This window comes from Aotus nancymaae, unplaced genomic scaffold (genome assembly GCF_030222135.1).
Source record: "Aotus nancymaae isolate 86718 unplaced genomic scaffold, 86718_ANA_hifiasm-v0.15.2.pri h1tg000015l_0, whole genome shotgun sequence".
Taxonomy (NCBI): Eukaryota; Metazoa; Chordata; class Mammalia; order Primates; family Aotidae; genus Aotus; species Aotus nancymaae.
In genome coordinates this window covers 6622431-6636083 of record NW_026988426.1, presented here as the reverse complement: position 1 = coordinate 6636083, position 13653 = coordinate 6622431, and the positions used below count along the sequence as shown (strand labels likewise).

The 13653-nt window shown below is 44.5% G+C and overlaps 1 protein-coding gene and 1 pseudogene across 1 annotated transcript in view; one reads left to right on the top strand and one right to left on the bottom strand.

Annotated features, from left to right (window-relative positions):
* The window catches only part of GNA12 (G protein subunit alpha 12), a 128262-nt gene that overhangs the window by 113986 nt on the left and 623 nt on the right, over positions 1 to 13653 (bottom strand). The window lies entirely within an intron of this gene.
* On the top strand, positions 5943 to 6345 carry LOC105719503 (prefoldin subunit 4-like; annotated as a pseudogene).

The window sequence follows — 13653 nt, the reverse complement described above, 5'->3', positions numbered from 1 at the left end:
CCGAGGGCTTGGGGGGTATGCTGACAGTGGGCAGGATTCAGACACATCCCCAGGCATTGTCGTTAATTACTATTCGACTATTCGGTTCCTTCCTGTCTCCCACGTACTTATGAGATCTGTGGCGATGCTATCTGAGTTTTCCATTTATCTCATCAACTCTGCCATTTCCCTCTGCATCTCCTCTTAATGCTTTCTCATATCCTGGAGCTCTTGTTTTATATAATCTACATGCTTATTATTCTTATACAACATAAAGCACTCTTGGGCAGGCTACTTCTCTGTCATAGTTTCCCTTCTCCTGTTTTTCATCTGTCTTTTGGTGCTATTTTTCCTCCCACCCTCTTTTCTTTTGGGACACAGTGCTTCGGAGCTGCCATGTCGTCCCTTTCCTGGGTCCCCATGCTAGCCCTCCACCAGCCTGTTCTCAGACGAGCTTGAGGCCAATTTTCCCTGATTCTATTTCTACCTTCTTTGTCTTCTCAGACCAAAGCTAGAGTTTGACAGATGGACGCTGCTTTCAATCCTTGTCTGAGGAAAGGAAGGTGATGACAGCTGGGAACTTGGTCTGGGGCTAGTGGATTTTCTCCTGCTAGCTGGAAAGTGCCCCGACCTCCAGTGGACTCCCGCCTTGAGCTGTGGTCAGTACAGAGCTCTGGATGCCTCCACACTTCCTGCCTCCACCAAGGGCCCTTTCAAGTGTTCTCCCGGAACTTTTCCCTGGGCTTCTATTCCCAACTCTGGGTCTGTTTCTCTATAGATGGAAGGTATCAGAATGTTTAGGGCTGCAACAGCTCTTTCTTTCCTCCATACTACTTTTGAGGGCTGGGGCTGAGGTCAGGAAATGCACTACACACCCTAGAATCTTTTTTTGCTTCAGCTGCTGTGTTCATGCTCATACAAGTCACAGTGTTTCTTCCTGTGCTCCCAAGTCTAGAATATATTTGGATATCAAAACAGGAGTCAGGTGGATAGAGATGAAAATACTGGCCTTCTGACTAAAGAGTTTGGTTTTGGGTTTGCAGCCAAGAAGGCTCTTGACCACTGCCATAGTGGGACAAACGCAAGGGAGGTGGCCCCTACAGCTCTGGCAGGAGGAAGATATGCTCCCTGTGGGCAGGGCAGCTTCCAAAGATGGAGGGAATCTACAGGGCTTGAGCCCTGCCTGCTTACTACCTTCTCCAAAACCCACCATTCTCCAAAACCAACCAGTCAAGCAAGTCACTCCTTCCCCAAGCAAAGGGGGATAAGGGATGGCAGGAGAAGGAAAGAGAATCATGGTAGCCGAGATCTCTCTGCAAGGAAACATGAGGCTAGGAAAGTGAGAATCACTCCCATCAAAGTAAATCCCACCCTGATCTTGCAGGCTTACTCGGAGAATCAAAGACATAACAGATAAGGTGCTTCAAAAACACAAGCCAGGCGGGATGTGGCGGTGTGCACCTGTGTCCTAGCTACCCAGGAGGCTGAGGTCAGAAGATCACTTGAGCCCAGGAGGTCCAAGCTGCAGTGAGCTGTGATTGCGCCACCGCACTTTAGCCTAAGTGACAGAGCAAGATGCTGTCTAAAAAAATAAAAAAATTAAAAAAATTAAATAAAAAACCCCAATGAAACAAAAACCAAAAGCTCCCAATGCTCAGAGAAAGTATCACTCCTTTCAGGTTGACGATCTTCTCATCTCCTCAGCTTCCACAGTGCCTAGCACATAAACACCCACTTAATAGGCATTTGTTGACTTGGTGTCCCAAGATGATTACTTTTAATGAGACATCTACTTTAACTAGTACATTCTGGTAGTCCTGGCATGTTTAAAAACAGTCGAACTGTGTTACAGTCATACCAAATAAGTACTGATAAGAAGGTAAATGACTAGTTCTCTATTTCTCAATTCTGACCAGCTCATCTCCCAGAGAGTTTCACCTCCTGTTCCACATCACTCCATACTTTTAATAGAGTTTTCGATCTGTATCTAATCAAGTCATCAGAACCTTAGGGAAAAAGTTCCCCTCCCCACTCTAAAACTAAAATTATGGAACTTCATTTTGTTAAAAAAACACAAGTGGTCACAAAAGTATAAATAGTTATTAGTCATCTCATGTGCACCAAGAACTGTAGATATAAAACTGAGTATGAGTGGAAAACACAGATGAAAAGTCCTGTTAACAAGTATTATACAAATAAACATCTGAACCAGCTATTCCCTCTCACTTGTGATGGAAACCGGAAGGCAGGTGAGACTTTAAGTAATGACTCCCTTCCTTCCCTGGTTATCTCAAGGGTTTGGCTTGGAATACTGTGTATCTTGTCTACACAGTAGACAAGATGAATGCAATTTGCATCCCATGGAGTTGTCAGTGACTGCTGGTATCTCACCTTGATTGAGCATCGAACTGCTTTGTAACAAATTCCTTTGCAGCCTGAATCACTGATTTTGGCCTCGGGAAACAGCTACACTAGTCCAGATGGATGTCTTCATGTATCTTATAGACAGTCGAATGGCCTCTTACGCTAGACAAGGGCTTCCCTGTCCTCCAAGTCACCTTCCCAGTGATGTCCCAGCTCACGCCCTGACCTCCCGTTCGTTGTGTTTCCTGTCCCCAGAGAAGCCAACTAAGAATCAGCCCCACAAGGCCAGGACTGTGTCTCTTCTACTCACTACCATACACACAGCACAGCACAAAGCCTAGCTCTGAACGAAGAGCAGTTCCTCTTGTGGACCTGGCATCTAGCCTGGCCTTTCCCAGGTGTGACCAGGGAACCCCCACTGATTGCCTCAAACAGGAACTCTAGGGCTGTGAGGAGTCCATACCACGCACTGTCACTGGAATGCTCCACCACGGTGACAAGAGAATTAACACAGATTCTTTGGGTCTCAGTGCTCCTTGGGCTTAGTTTCTGCTCAGCTCAGGTCAAGTGGCGATTTGATTACTAGGGCCTGGTGCACTACCACCAGCAAATACCCACTAAGGCTGCTGGTTCTCTGCTGCCAGGGTCTGATGTAACAGGACCATGTGCCAAAGTTGGTGCTGTGGATTTCAGACTAGACAGGAAAAAAGAGGCTGACGTTCAGAGAGAGTTGCCATCTACGTGACCGCTGCTTCTTTAAGCAGCGGGGATCAGGGACGTTTTCTTCCCCTTGACATCCAGAGTGGCCGGATGTGCTGCTCTCCAGCACCTTTCTATCTGCTTGCAAGCACTCCCAAGGGTAACCATTGCTGCTTCTCTGTCTTCTGGATGCTGCATTTCCAAACGTGAAGTTCCAAACACATTTGGCCAACTGAACCAACTAGAAGTATGGGCTTCTCTAATGGATATGCTAACACAGGATACAAGTCATGTTTGCCATTCTGCAAAGCCTGGGACACACCTGAACACTTATGCTAACACAGAGAAAGACCAACCCATCACATCATCAGCAACTAATATTCTTACTCAGCTTTTAGGATTAAAAGGCAAGCCGGTGGTGCTGAGCAGCTGCTCTACCCAGCCCACTTGAAGCCTCCATTTCTTTTAAGAACAAACAAACCATAATAGTTACAGCATGAAATGAGCCGGCCTGTCCTTATGGGATGGCTCTGTCCTTCAGGTGATGCAAGTTTTAAGCCTTAGGTCCATTACACAACATCAGCGTCTTTGGTTTGAACCTCACCCTATAATTACATCTCTAGATAAGCCCGAAGTTTAAATCTTCAGTTCCATTTAAAACCAATACAATCCATGAACCCACTCTCAACTGAGTAAGAACAGAAAATAATTATGAGCTGTCAACAGAACACTATCTCACATCAAGCACAGCTAGACTCCAAATCTCTCATGACAGATGACTGAAGGTCAAACCCTGCTCTCCCTAATTGCTTTGGTTAAAATGATCAACAAGTAAACTTGAAAGGTGTGGGACAAGACCAATCATTCATGTGCTCTGAATCCCCCAAAATGGCCAGAGGGGTCTCTCTGGATCTATTTAGCTGATGAAAAAATATGTTTTTGCATTTGTTTTTTGGTATTACAAAAGGACCAACCCCGTATGTCCAAATGTAAGGTAAACTTGTTAAATGTAATTTAAATAAAAATCCAACTGTGCTTCCAGATCCCGAAAGCAAACATATGCTTCCAGCGTCACGCAAACCCATTGTGGCATCAAGCCCTAAGAGGTGCTTCTGAACCCCCGAAACAGAGACTCAAAGGCCAAAACAGCAGTGGCAGCTTCTTCAAAGTTGCATATACCTTGGCAAAAAGTACATGTGATACAGCAAACAATTCTTTCAAAAAAAAATTTAATTTCCAAAATTTTTACATAATCTTAGATATTCTACAATAACAGTTGTTAATCTGCAGTCCACAGGCCACTAGTAGGCCCACTCTTGGGATTTAGGATATCCAAAAAACCTCCCTGGAACTATATGCAGATATATGAATTTTGTGGGGAGAAGGCCCGCAGCCTTCAGCTAGAGTGCTATGACTGCAGTCCAAAGCAAGCCACCACATTATGACCACTCCTGTGGACTAGAGTTCCAGCTAGCTCCTGATTTTTTTAAATCTCTCTACCAACAGAATGTTCTGTCTTAGCTGACAGACAATCGCAGAGGCATTAAGATGGTTCTCATTTGTGTATTCTTCTCCACTTGCTGAAATCCTACTGAGCCTTCAAAGGCCAGCTCAAATCACAATTAGACAAGGCTTTTTCAGATACCTCAGCCAGAACTCATCTTCCCTACTGCCCTACTGCATCACCTCTCTACCTCCACAGTGGCGTTTAACACAGTATCCATTCACGTTGTATGTTAAAGTCACTTGTGCCACTGTCTCCCCAGCTTGAGAGTGTGAGTGGAGAATAGGGACTGTGCAGTACTCACTGAATATCCCTTCTGCACCAGCATCTAGCACAATGCCTTGGATATTTTGTTGAACTTGATCTTTTTTTTCAGTGGCAACAAGAGACTACCCATTCTAATCATCTAATTCTTCAAAAAGTTTCTAAACTCAGCAAAATAGTCCCGCACTGCATAATGATGTTTTGGTAAAAGAGGAACCGCATATACGACGGTGGTCTCATAAGATTATAACACCTGATTTTTACTGCACATTTTCTATGTTTTATGGGCCATGTGCTACAATGGTCCATAGTATTCAGTACAGTAACAGGTTTGCAGTCTGGGAGCAATAGGCCTAGGTGTACAGTCGGCTGTATTATCTAGGTTTGTGTAGGTCCACTCTAGGATGTTTGCATAAGGATCTCACCTAACTATGCGTTTCTTGAATGTATCCCAGTCGTTAAGCGATGCATGACTATGCATTTACATATAAGGCAAGTCTACCTTGGGGCTGCTTAAGGCTGCACCAATGCTATTATGTGGATGGTTAGGACTTCGAGTCCATATAACGAGGAACCTTCAGACAGCTAACATTTTATTCACTCCTGACTGGATGTGAAATTTAGTAATTAAAATGCTCTTGGATTGATGCATTAGTGGTTCCATTCCCTGATTCATGTTCCATTCCCTGATGCATCATACATGCATCAGGGAACCACTGTGAGATAAATCTAAGCTGGCTTGATGCCTTCATCAGTTGAGGCACACACCACCACCAGAGACATTATTACACAACTTCGGAAACACCAAGTACATAAACTTTAAGGACAGCCCAGTCAGGAAGCGAGAGAACATCATCTGTAGAACTAGAAAAATAAAAAGAATAAACTAGGCTGTTGCCTCGTTTGTGTCAGCCCAAGGGGGTTGCCTGTCCCTTTAACTGACACGTACCAAGTCCTTCCAGGTGACATTTCCTCCCTGTGTCCCAGCTTTTAGGGATCACAGGACATAGGTCCAAGGGAAGGGAATGCAGAGACAGGGTTATATTTGCCGGGGAATTCTGGGCCAACGGGGAGCAAGCGCGCGCTCAGGGGCAAAGTGCACCGTTGCCTCATGCTGTACTCCAGTCCCAAGATGGCAGTCACCATGAAGACGATGGCTGCAGAAGATGTCAATGTTACTTTTGAAGATCAACAAAAGAAAATAAGTTTGCACAGAATACAAGCAGAATCACAGAGCTGAAGGAAGAAATAGGTGTAAAAAAGAGACAACTCCAAAACTTAGAAGATGCTTATGATGATAGCATGTTTGCAGATGATGACTACTTAAAGATGCCTTATCAAATTGGTGATGTCTCCATTAGCCATTCTCAAGAAGAAACACAGGAAATGTTAGAAGCAGCAAATAAAAATTTGCAAGAAGAAACTGACACCTTAGAATCCAAAGTGGAAGCAAATCAGCGGGTGTTACCAGATTTGAAAGTTCAGTTGTATCAAAATTTGGGAGCCACATAAACCTTGAGGCTGATGAAAGTTAAACATTTTATAATACTTAAAAAAATTTGTTTAACAGACTTGAATATTGTTTAAGAAAAAAGAATAAACTAGAAAGTCTTGCTGGCAATTTTTACAGGGAATTAAAGCAACTAGTAGATTCAAATCATAGGCTACAGAGGATATTGTGAGGCAATGAAGTCACAGAAATCCTATGTTCAAATTCAGGCACAACTGTGATCAAGAGGGAAAAGCGCCAGACACTGAGGAAAAAGACCAGGATGATGGAGACTTCCATGAGGTAACAGCTCCGCCCCTCCCAGGTCAGCCCCTCACAGCTAAAAAGAAAGCTCTGAATGTAACACAACTATCAAGCGTAGAAAGAAAGTGGAAAGAAGGCAGGCTACCTAGCACCCTCAGGACTTGAGGAATGACAAGGCAGTGAGTTCCCTGGGTGTCTTTATTGCCTCCTACCTGTCCAGGCTGGGTGCTGCAGAAGCCTCCAAGCTGGAACGGCCACAAGCTACAAAGAAAAACAGCTCCAAGAAGAGGCTGTTCTTGGCCAAAGGACCCGGAAGAGGATGATCTTACAACAGCAGACCTTTTTGGCAATGCCCACCCTATTCCAAATAACGAGAAGGCCGGGTACGGTGGCTCACGCCTGTAATCCCAGCACTTTGGGAGGCCAAGGTGGGTGGATTGCCTGAGGTCAGGAGTTCAAGACCAGCCTGGCCAACATGGTGAGACCCTGTCTCTACTAAAAATACAAATATTAGCTGGGAGTGGTGGCGCACGCCTGTAATCCCAGCTACTCAGCAGGCTAGGGCAGGAGAATTGCTTGAACCCAGGTGGCAGAGGTTGCAGTGAGCCGCGATTGCACCATAGCATTCCAGCCTGGGCAACAAGAACAAAACTCCGACTCAAACAAACAAACACAAGGAAAACATCAGCAGAGAAACTGCATATACCACTCACTGAGGTTTCAGTGGGGTTGAGTGGAAAATTGTTCCTCTACCCCCTTCCTGCCCTCAAGGAACCAGGTGACATGCTCCAAGTGGCGCCTCTAGCAGTGCTGGCTGGGCCAAGCAGGGACCTCACCTCCCATTCTCTGCCTGAATGAAACAGGAATCTCACCTCCTATTCTCTACCTGGAAGAAGCAGGAGGTGCTCCAATTTCCTCACTGGGGAGGTGTCAGTAGGGCCCAGCAGGGAAGTGCGCTCCCACCATGAGGCAGAAAGAGGAGGTGGGAGGGTGGGAGGCTAGACTAATTGTCGCTTTGCTACCCTCTCCCATTCCCTAGAATCAGCAAGGCCCAGAGAGGAGTTGATGTTACAACCCCACGCAACAAGGCAACAGGGCATCAGGGACCCAGAGGTCATTAACAAAAGTGAGCAGAGTCCCAGAAGGAGAAGAGAGGAGAGGGGCTGAAACAGTCATTTAAGAAGTAATGGCTGAAAACTTCCCAAATTTGGCAAGAGACATAAATGTACAGATTCAAGAAGCTAAGCAAACCCCAAATATAATAAACTGAATGAAGCCTATGCCAAGACAAATCATAATTCGACTTCTGAAAACTAAAAACAAAGAATCTTCAAAGCAGCCAGACAGAAGCAATGCATTCACTTGGAGAGGAAGACCAATTCAAACGACAGATTTCTCTTCTGAAACAATGTGAAGACGTCCTTCAAGAAGGAAGAGGAAATAGATGTTCTCGGACAAAAGAAAGCGAAGAGAATCTGAGCAAGCAAACTGATCCTTAAAGAATGGCTAAAGAAAGGTCTCTCAACAGAAAGGAAACGATAACAGAAGAAGGCTTAGAACTTCGGAAAGAAAAGAAGACCACCAGAATAGGTAAAAAGAGGGACAATTTTATTCAGTAAAAAGTGGAAAAGATGATATAAATATAATATCCTACTTCTAATGAGTTTTTAAAATCCCAGTTGATGACTGAAGTAAAGCACCTGAGGTGGCATTCAAAGTCTGTTAGAAATGCTACGACATTTATAGTTAAGTGGGGAGGGTAAATGGACCTAAGTGGAAGTCAAGTTTCTACACTTCACCTAAAGTTGTAAAACACCAGGGCCAGTAGACTGGGATAAGTTACATATGTACACTGTAAACCTAAAGCAACTACCAAGAAAATAATACAAAGCATTATACTAAAAACACAAAACAAATCAATCAGCCAGGGAGGACTGCTCATGTCTGTAATCTTGGCACTTTGAGAGGCTGAGGCAGGAGGATTGCTAAGGCCGGTAGTTCAAGAGCAGCCTGTGCAACATAGTGGGACCCTGTCTCTACAGAAAATAAAAATAGATTAAAAATTAGCTGGGTGTGGTGGTGCACATCTGTAGTCCCAGCTACTAGGGAGGCTGAGGTGGGAGGACGGCTTGAGTCCAGGAGGTCAAGGCTACAGTGAGCCATGATCATGCCACTGCACTTCAGCCTAGGCAATAGCGTAAGACCCTGTCTTGAAGATAATAACAGTTAACAATGATAATAATGACTTTACCTTAAATGTAGAGTGGATTAACAAATATGATGCAACAATATGCTGTCTACATGAAACTCACTTCAAAACAAGGGTATTAAAAGAATGGAAAAATATATACTACGAAAACATTAATAAAAATAGAAGTGGCTGTATTAAAACATCTGATAAAGGAGACTTCAGAGCAAAGAAAATTGCTGGAAAAAAAAGGACATTACGGATAATAAAAAAAGGTTAATCTATCAAGATGATATAATAATCCTAAACATTTATGCACCACACAACAGAACCTCAAAATATATGAAGCAAAAACTGATAAAGCTCAAGGAGAAATAGACAAATCCACAATTATAGTTGAGGACTCTTAACTGACATAACTACTGAACAATCAGCAAAGATACAGAACTCAACACCACTATCAATCAACAAGATCCAACATACGTGGAACATTCCACCAAACAAGAGAATACGCGTTTTTCATGTACTTATGGAACATTCATCAACACAAGACCACAGAACATCTGCCAAAAAGACTACATATCCTAGGCCACAAAACAAACCAACAAATTTAAAAGAAGTGAAATCATACACAGTATATCTCTGTCCATAGTGAAGTCAAACCAGAAATCAACAAAAGAAAGATAAGAGGAAAATCTTTTCTTTTTGAGGAGGGGTCTCACTCTGCCACCCAGGCTGAAGTGCAAGTGGCACAATGTTGGCTCACTGCAACCTCTGCCTCCCAGGTTCAAGCATGCACCACCACACCTGGCTAATTTGTTTGTGAAATGGAGTCTTGCTCTGTCACCCAGGTTGGAGTGCAGTGGCACATCTCTGCTCACTGCAATCTCAGCCTCCTAGGTTCAAGTGATTCTCTTGCCTCAGCCTCCTGAGTAGCTGGGATTACAGGCACCTGCTACCGCACCTGGCCAATTTTTGTATTTTTTGTAAAGACGGGGTTTCACCACGTTGCCCAGGTTGGTCTTGAACTCCTGGGTTCAAGCAGTCTGCTGCCTTGGCCTCCCAAAGTGCTGGGATTACAGGCATGAGCCACTGTGTCAGGCCATATGACATTCTTAAAATGACAAAATTATAGAATTAAAGAATATTCATTGCCAGGGTCTGGGACGGGAGGGGAGAAAGGCTACAAAAGAGCAGCTTGAGGGACTCTTCTGATGGAAATGCTCTGTATCTTGACTGCACTGACGTCAATATCCTGGTTGTAAGATTGTGCTATAGTTTCGCAGGACATTACCATTGAGAGAAAGCTGGCAGAGGGTACATGGGATCTCTAGTATTTCTTGGAACTGCATAGGACCCTATAATTATCTCAAAATCCAAAAGTTTAATTTTTTAAAAAAACATGTTTAGTTCCTAGCTCTGCCATCTTCTAACTAGGTAGCTGACCTTGAAGAGATTTTAAACTCTCTATCCTCAATTTCCTCATTCACTAAATGAGGTAATACCATCTGAAACATTATGAAAATTAAACACCATATCTGAAAGGGTCAGGCACAATGTGCATAACACACAGTCGGTATTTTAAAACGGGCCTGTCAACACTAAACCTCTACATAGACACAAATATTATTCTAAACAGCATCATTCAAATGTCCAGTACTAAAACCACTGCAGAGCAATCTATTTAAAAGTCTCTTCCCTGGCCGGATGTAGGCATTCACACCTGTAATCCCAGCACTTTGGTAGGCTGAGGCAGGTGGATCGCTTGAGTCCAAGAGCTCATGACTAGCCTGGGCAACCTAGTGAGACCCCCATGTCTACAAAAATTAGCTGGGTGTGGTGGTGCACACCTGCAGTCCCAGCTACTCAGGAGGCTGCGGTGGGAAGACTGCTTGAGTCCACGAGGCAAGACCACAGTGAGCCATGATCATGCCACTGCACTCCAGCCTGGGTGACAAAATGAGACTCTGTTCAAAAAATAAAAATTAAAAAATAAAATAGTCTCTTTCCAAAGTGATCTGTTCAAAGAAAAATCCGTGGGTGGGGGGTGAAGAGGAGGAAAGGATTTTTGAAAGATGAATTTCTAACTTGTTTTTGAAATGGTCACAACAGATAAAGTGAGTTTAATATGGAACTATAATCAGTAAAAAAATGAAGTTGGAAAGGAAGATAGGACACTAGTTAACACATTTTGTTTCTGTTGATAAGAAAGTCAGTGAAAGTTAATCTTTCTATGCATCAGGAGAAGGTTAAGGTTGAATTTTCTTTTTTTTTTTTGAGATGGAATCTCCCACTGTCGCCCCAACTGCAGTGCAGTAGCGAGATCTCGGCTCACTGGAACATCCACCTCCCAGGTTCAAGTGATTCTCAAGCCTCAGCCTCCCAAGTAGCTGGGATTACAGGTGCCCGCCACCACGCCCAGCTAATTTTTTGCACTTTTAGTAGAGATGGGGTTTCATCATGTTGGCCAGGCTGGTCTCAAACTCCTGACCAAGGCTAGGATTACACGTGAGCCACCGCACCCGACCAGGTTGAGTTTTCTAAAATGCACTTCATACACTGATTTAGACTGAAGATTCTATGTTTCTAAATACTTTGTCCACCTCCTGAGTTGAAAGAAACCAGATAGCCAAACTGCTATACTTTTTTGCTTGCCTGGTTTTGAGGTCTGGGCAATCAGCAAAAATAAAATCAGGATCTTTAACAGAGAAGTTAAAGGGAAGGACCTGAGACAACCAAACACACTTTGTCACAGACGCTGTGGGGAATTTTCAAAAAATCGATCCCAGTGAGCTACGCTGAGCACCTAGTCTTTCAAGTTCAGGAAGAATCTGACCAGAGCTCTGACTCACCAAGGCTTTGCAAAGAGGTAATATGAAAAAGGGGGTTTTATCAAATTATTTTCTTCCCTTCACAATCCTAAAGGAGCTATTTCTATTAAAATGAAATATTTCCGTGAGAATCCGTCAAGTGGGAATACTGGCCTGGAAGTCTGGACTCCAGCACAGAGACCCAGTAAGGAGTTACTTCATCTCTAGGGCTGAGGCAAGGGTCCTTATGGGTGAAGTGAGAGAAATGTACCGAATAGGTTTCCACAGGGCTTTGCTAAATTTAAAATCTCCCAGGCACCAGAAAACCTAGTCTCCAGGTAACTTTTCTGGCATGGCAAACTTCTCTCCGTCTCTGCTTTGAGATAATTTTCTTTGCCTCTAACTTGGGCTTGGGAAAAAAGCGGTGAGGGGATAAGGAAAGGGTAGAGAGGGAGGGGAGAAAGAAAAAAAAGGAAGAAAGGGAAGGAAGAAAAGAAGGGAAGAAAGAAAGGGAAAGAAGAAAGGGAAGGAAGAAAAGGAAGGGAGGAAAAAAGGGAGGGAGGGGAAGGAAAGGAAGAAAGGAAGGAAGAAAGGAAGAAAAGAAAGGAAGGGAGGAAGGAAAAAGGGAGGGAAGGAGAAGACGACGCTATTTAGGTGTAAGCAAGGTTCCACTATTCCCTCATCATCTGTTTTCTCCAGATTTCCTTCTTTGGGGCCCTTTAACACAGGCTGACAGTACTCAAACTAGAACCCTGACTTTATCAATGCTATAGTTCTTTATTTTTTCACTGACACTCAGGCTGGAGTGCAGTGGCCCAAACACAGCTCACTGTAGCCTTGACCTCCCAGGCTTAAGCGATTCTCCTACCTCAGCTCTCAAATAGCTGGGACTACAGGTGCACTCCACCATGCCCAATTAATGTGTTCATTTTTGTGGCACTGGGGTCTCACTATGTTGCCCAGGCTGGTCTCAAACTTCTGGTCTCAGTGATCCTCCTGCCTCAGCTTCCCAAACTGCAGGGATTATAGGCATGAGCCATGACACCTGGCTGACTTCTACAGTTTCTTTCACAAATATGGCAAAGAGAAAAAAGGAAGCAAGAGATACAAGGAGAATCTGGAGATTACAATCTATATCGATTCAAACAAAACAATTATTCCACAGTGGAGGAATTCTGAACACTGGATATCCGGTGATATTGAGCTATTACTAATTTTTGGTTTGCTAATTGTACTGCAGTTTCCTGATGCAATTACACAAAGTTGGATTTGCTTGGAGACCACGGGGGAGGACACAGGTGAATAGGATTGGCACAGAATTGATAACTGCTTTAGTTGGGGGGTGGGTACTTCACAGTCATTCTACTATTTTCTCTACTTCTGCAAATATTTTAAGTTTTCCTACTAGAAACTGTGGCTCACACCTGTTATCTCAGCACTTTGGGAGACTGAGGTGGGAGGATCGCTTGAGCCCATTAGCTTGAGACCCGCCTGGGCAACAGTGAGAGCCTTTCTTAAAAACAAACAAAAAGGAACTGGTTCCCCGTCCAGTCTCCACTGCTCTTATTCGAAGCTCAGCTGGAGGGCAGGGCAAGCTGCACTCCTACCCCAGAAAGCTTCCAGTGGGAAACGGGCAGATGCCATTCTGCTAAGGCACATCCAGGAAGGGGCTAAGTGCCAAGCCCCCCACGCCCCAATCCCAGAAGCTGGCCCGAGTTCCCACTCCCGTAGTGCACAGGCACCCTAGAGAGGGCAGAGGTAGGCCGCGTGCCATGACTCATGCCTGTAATCTCAGCACTTGGGGGAGGCCAAGGCAGGAGGGTCACTTGAGGCCAGGAGACCGACACCAACCTGGGCAACACAGCAAGACCCTATTTCTACAAAAAAACTTAAAAATTAGCTGGGCTGCTGGTGCACACCTGTAATCCCATTACTATGGGAGGCTGAGGAGGGCTTGGGCCCAGGAGGTAGAAGCTCTAAAGAGCTGTGATAGCGCCACTGCACTCCAGCCTAGGCAACACAGGGTGAGACCTCCATCTCAAAAAACGCTGGGGGGGTGGGCAGAGGCGACGCCAGCAGGCCCCGGGGAACG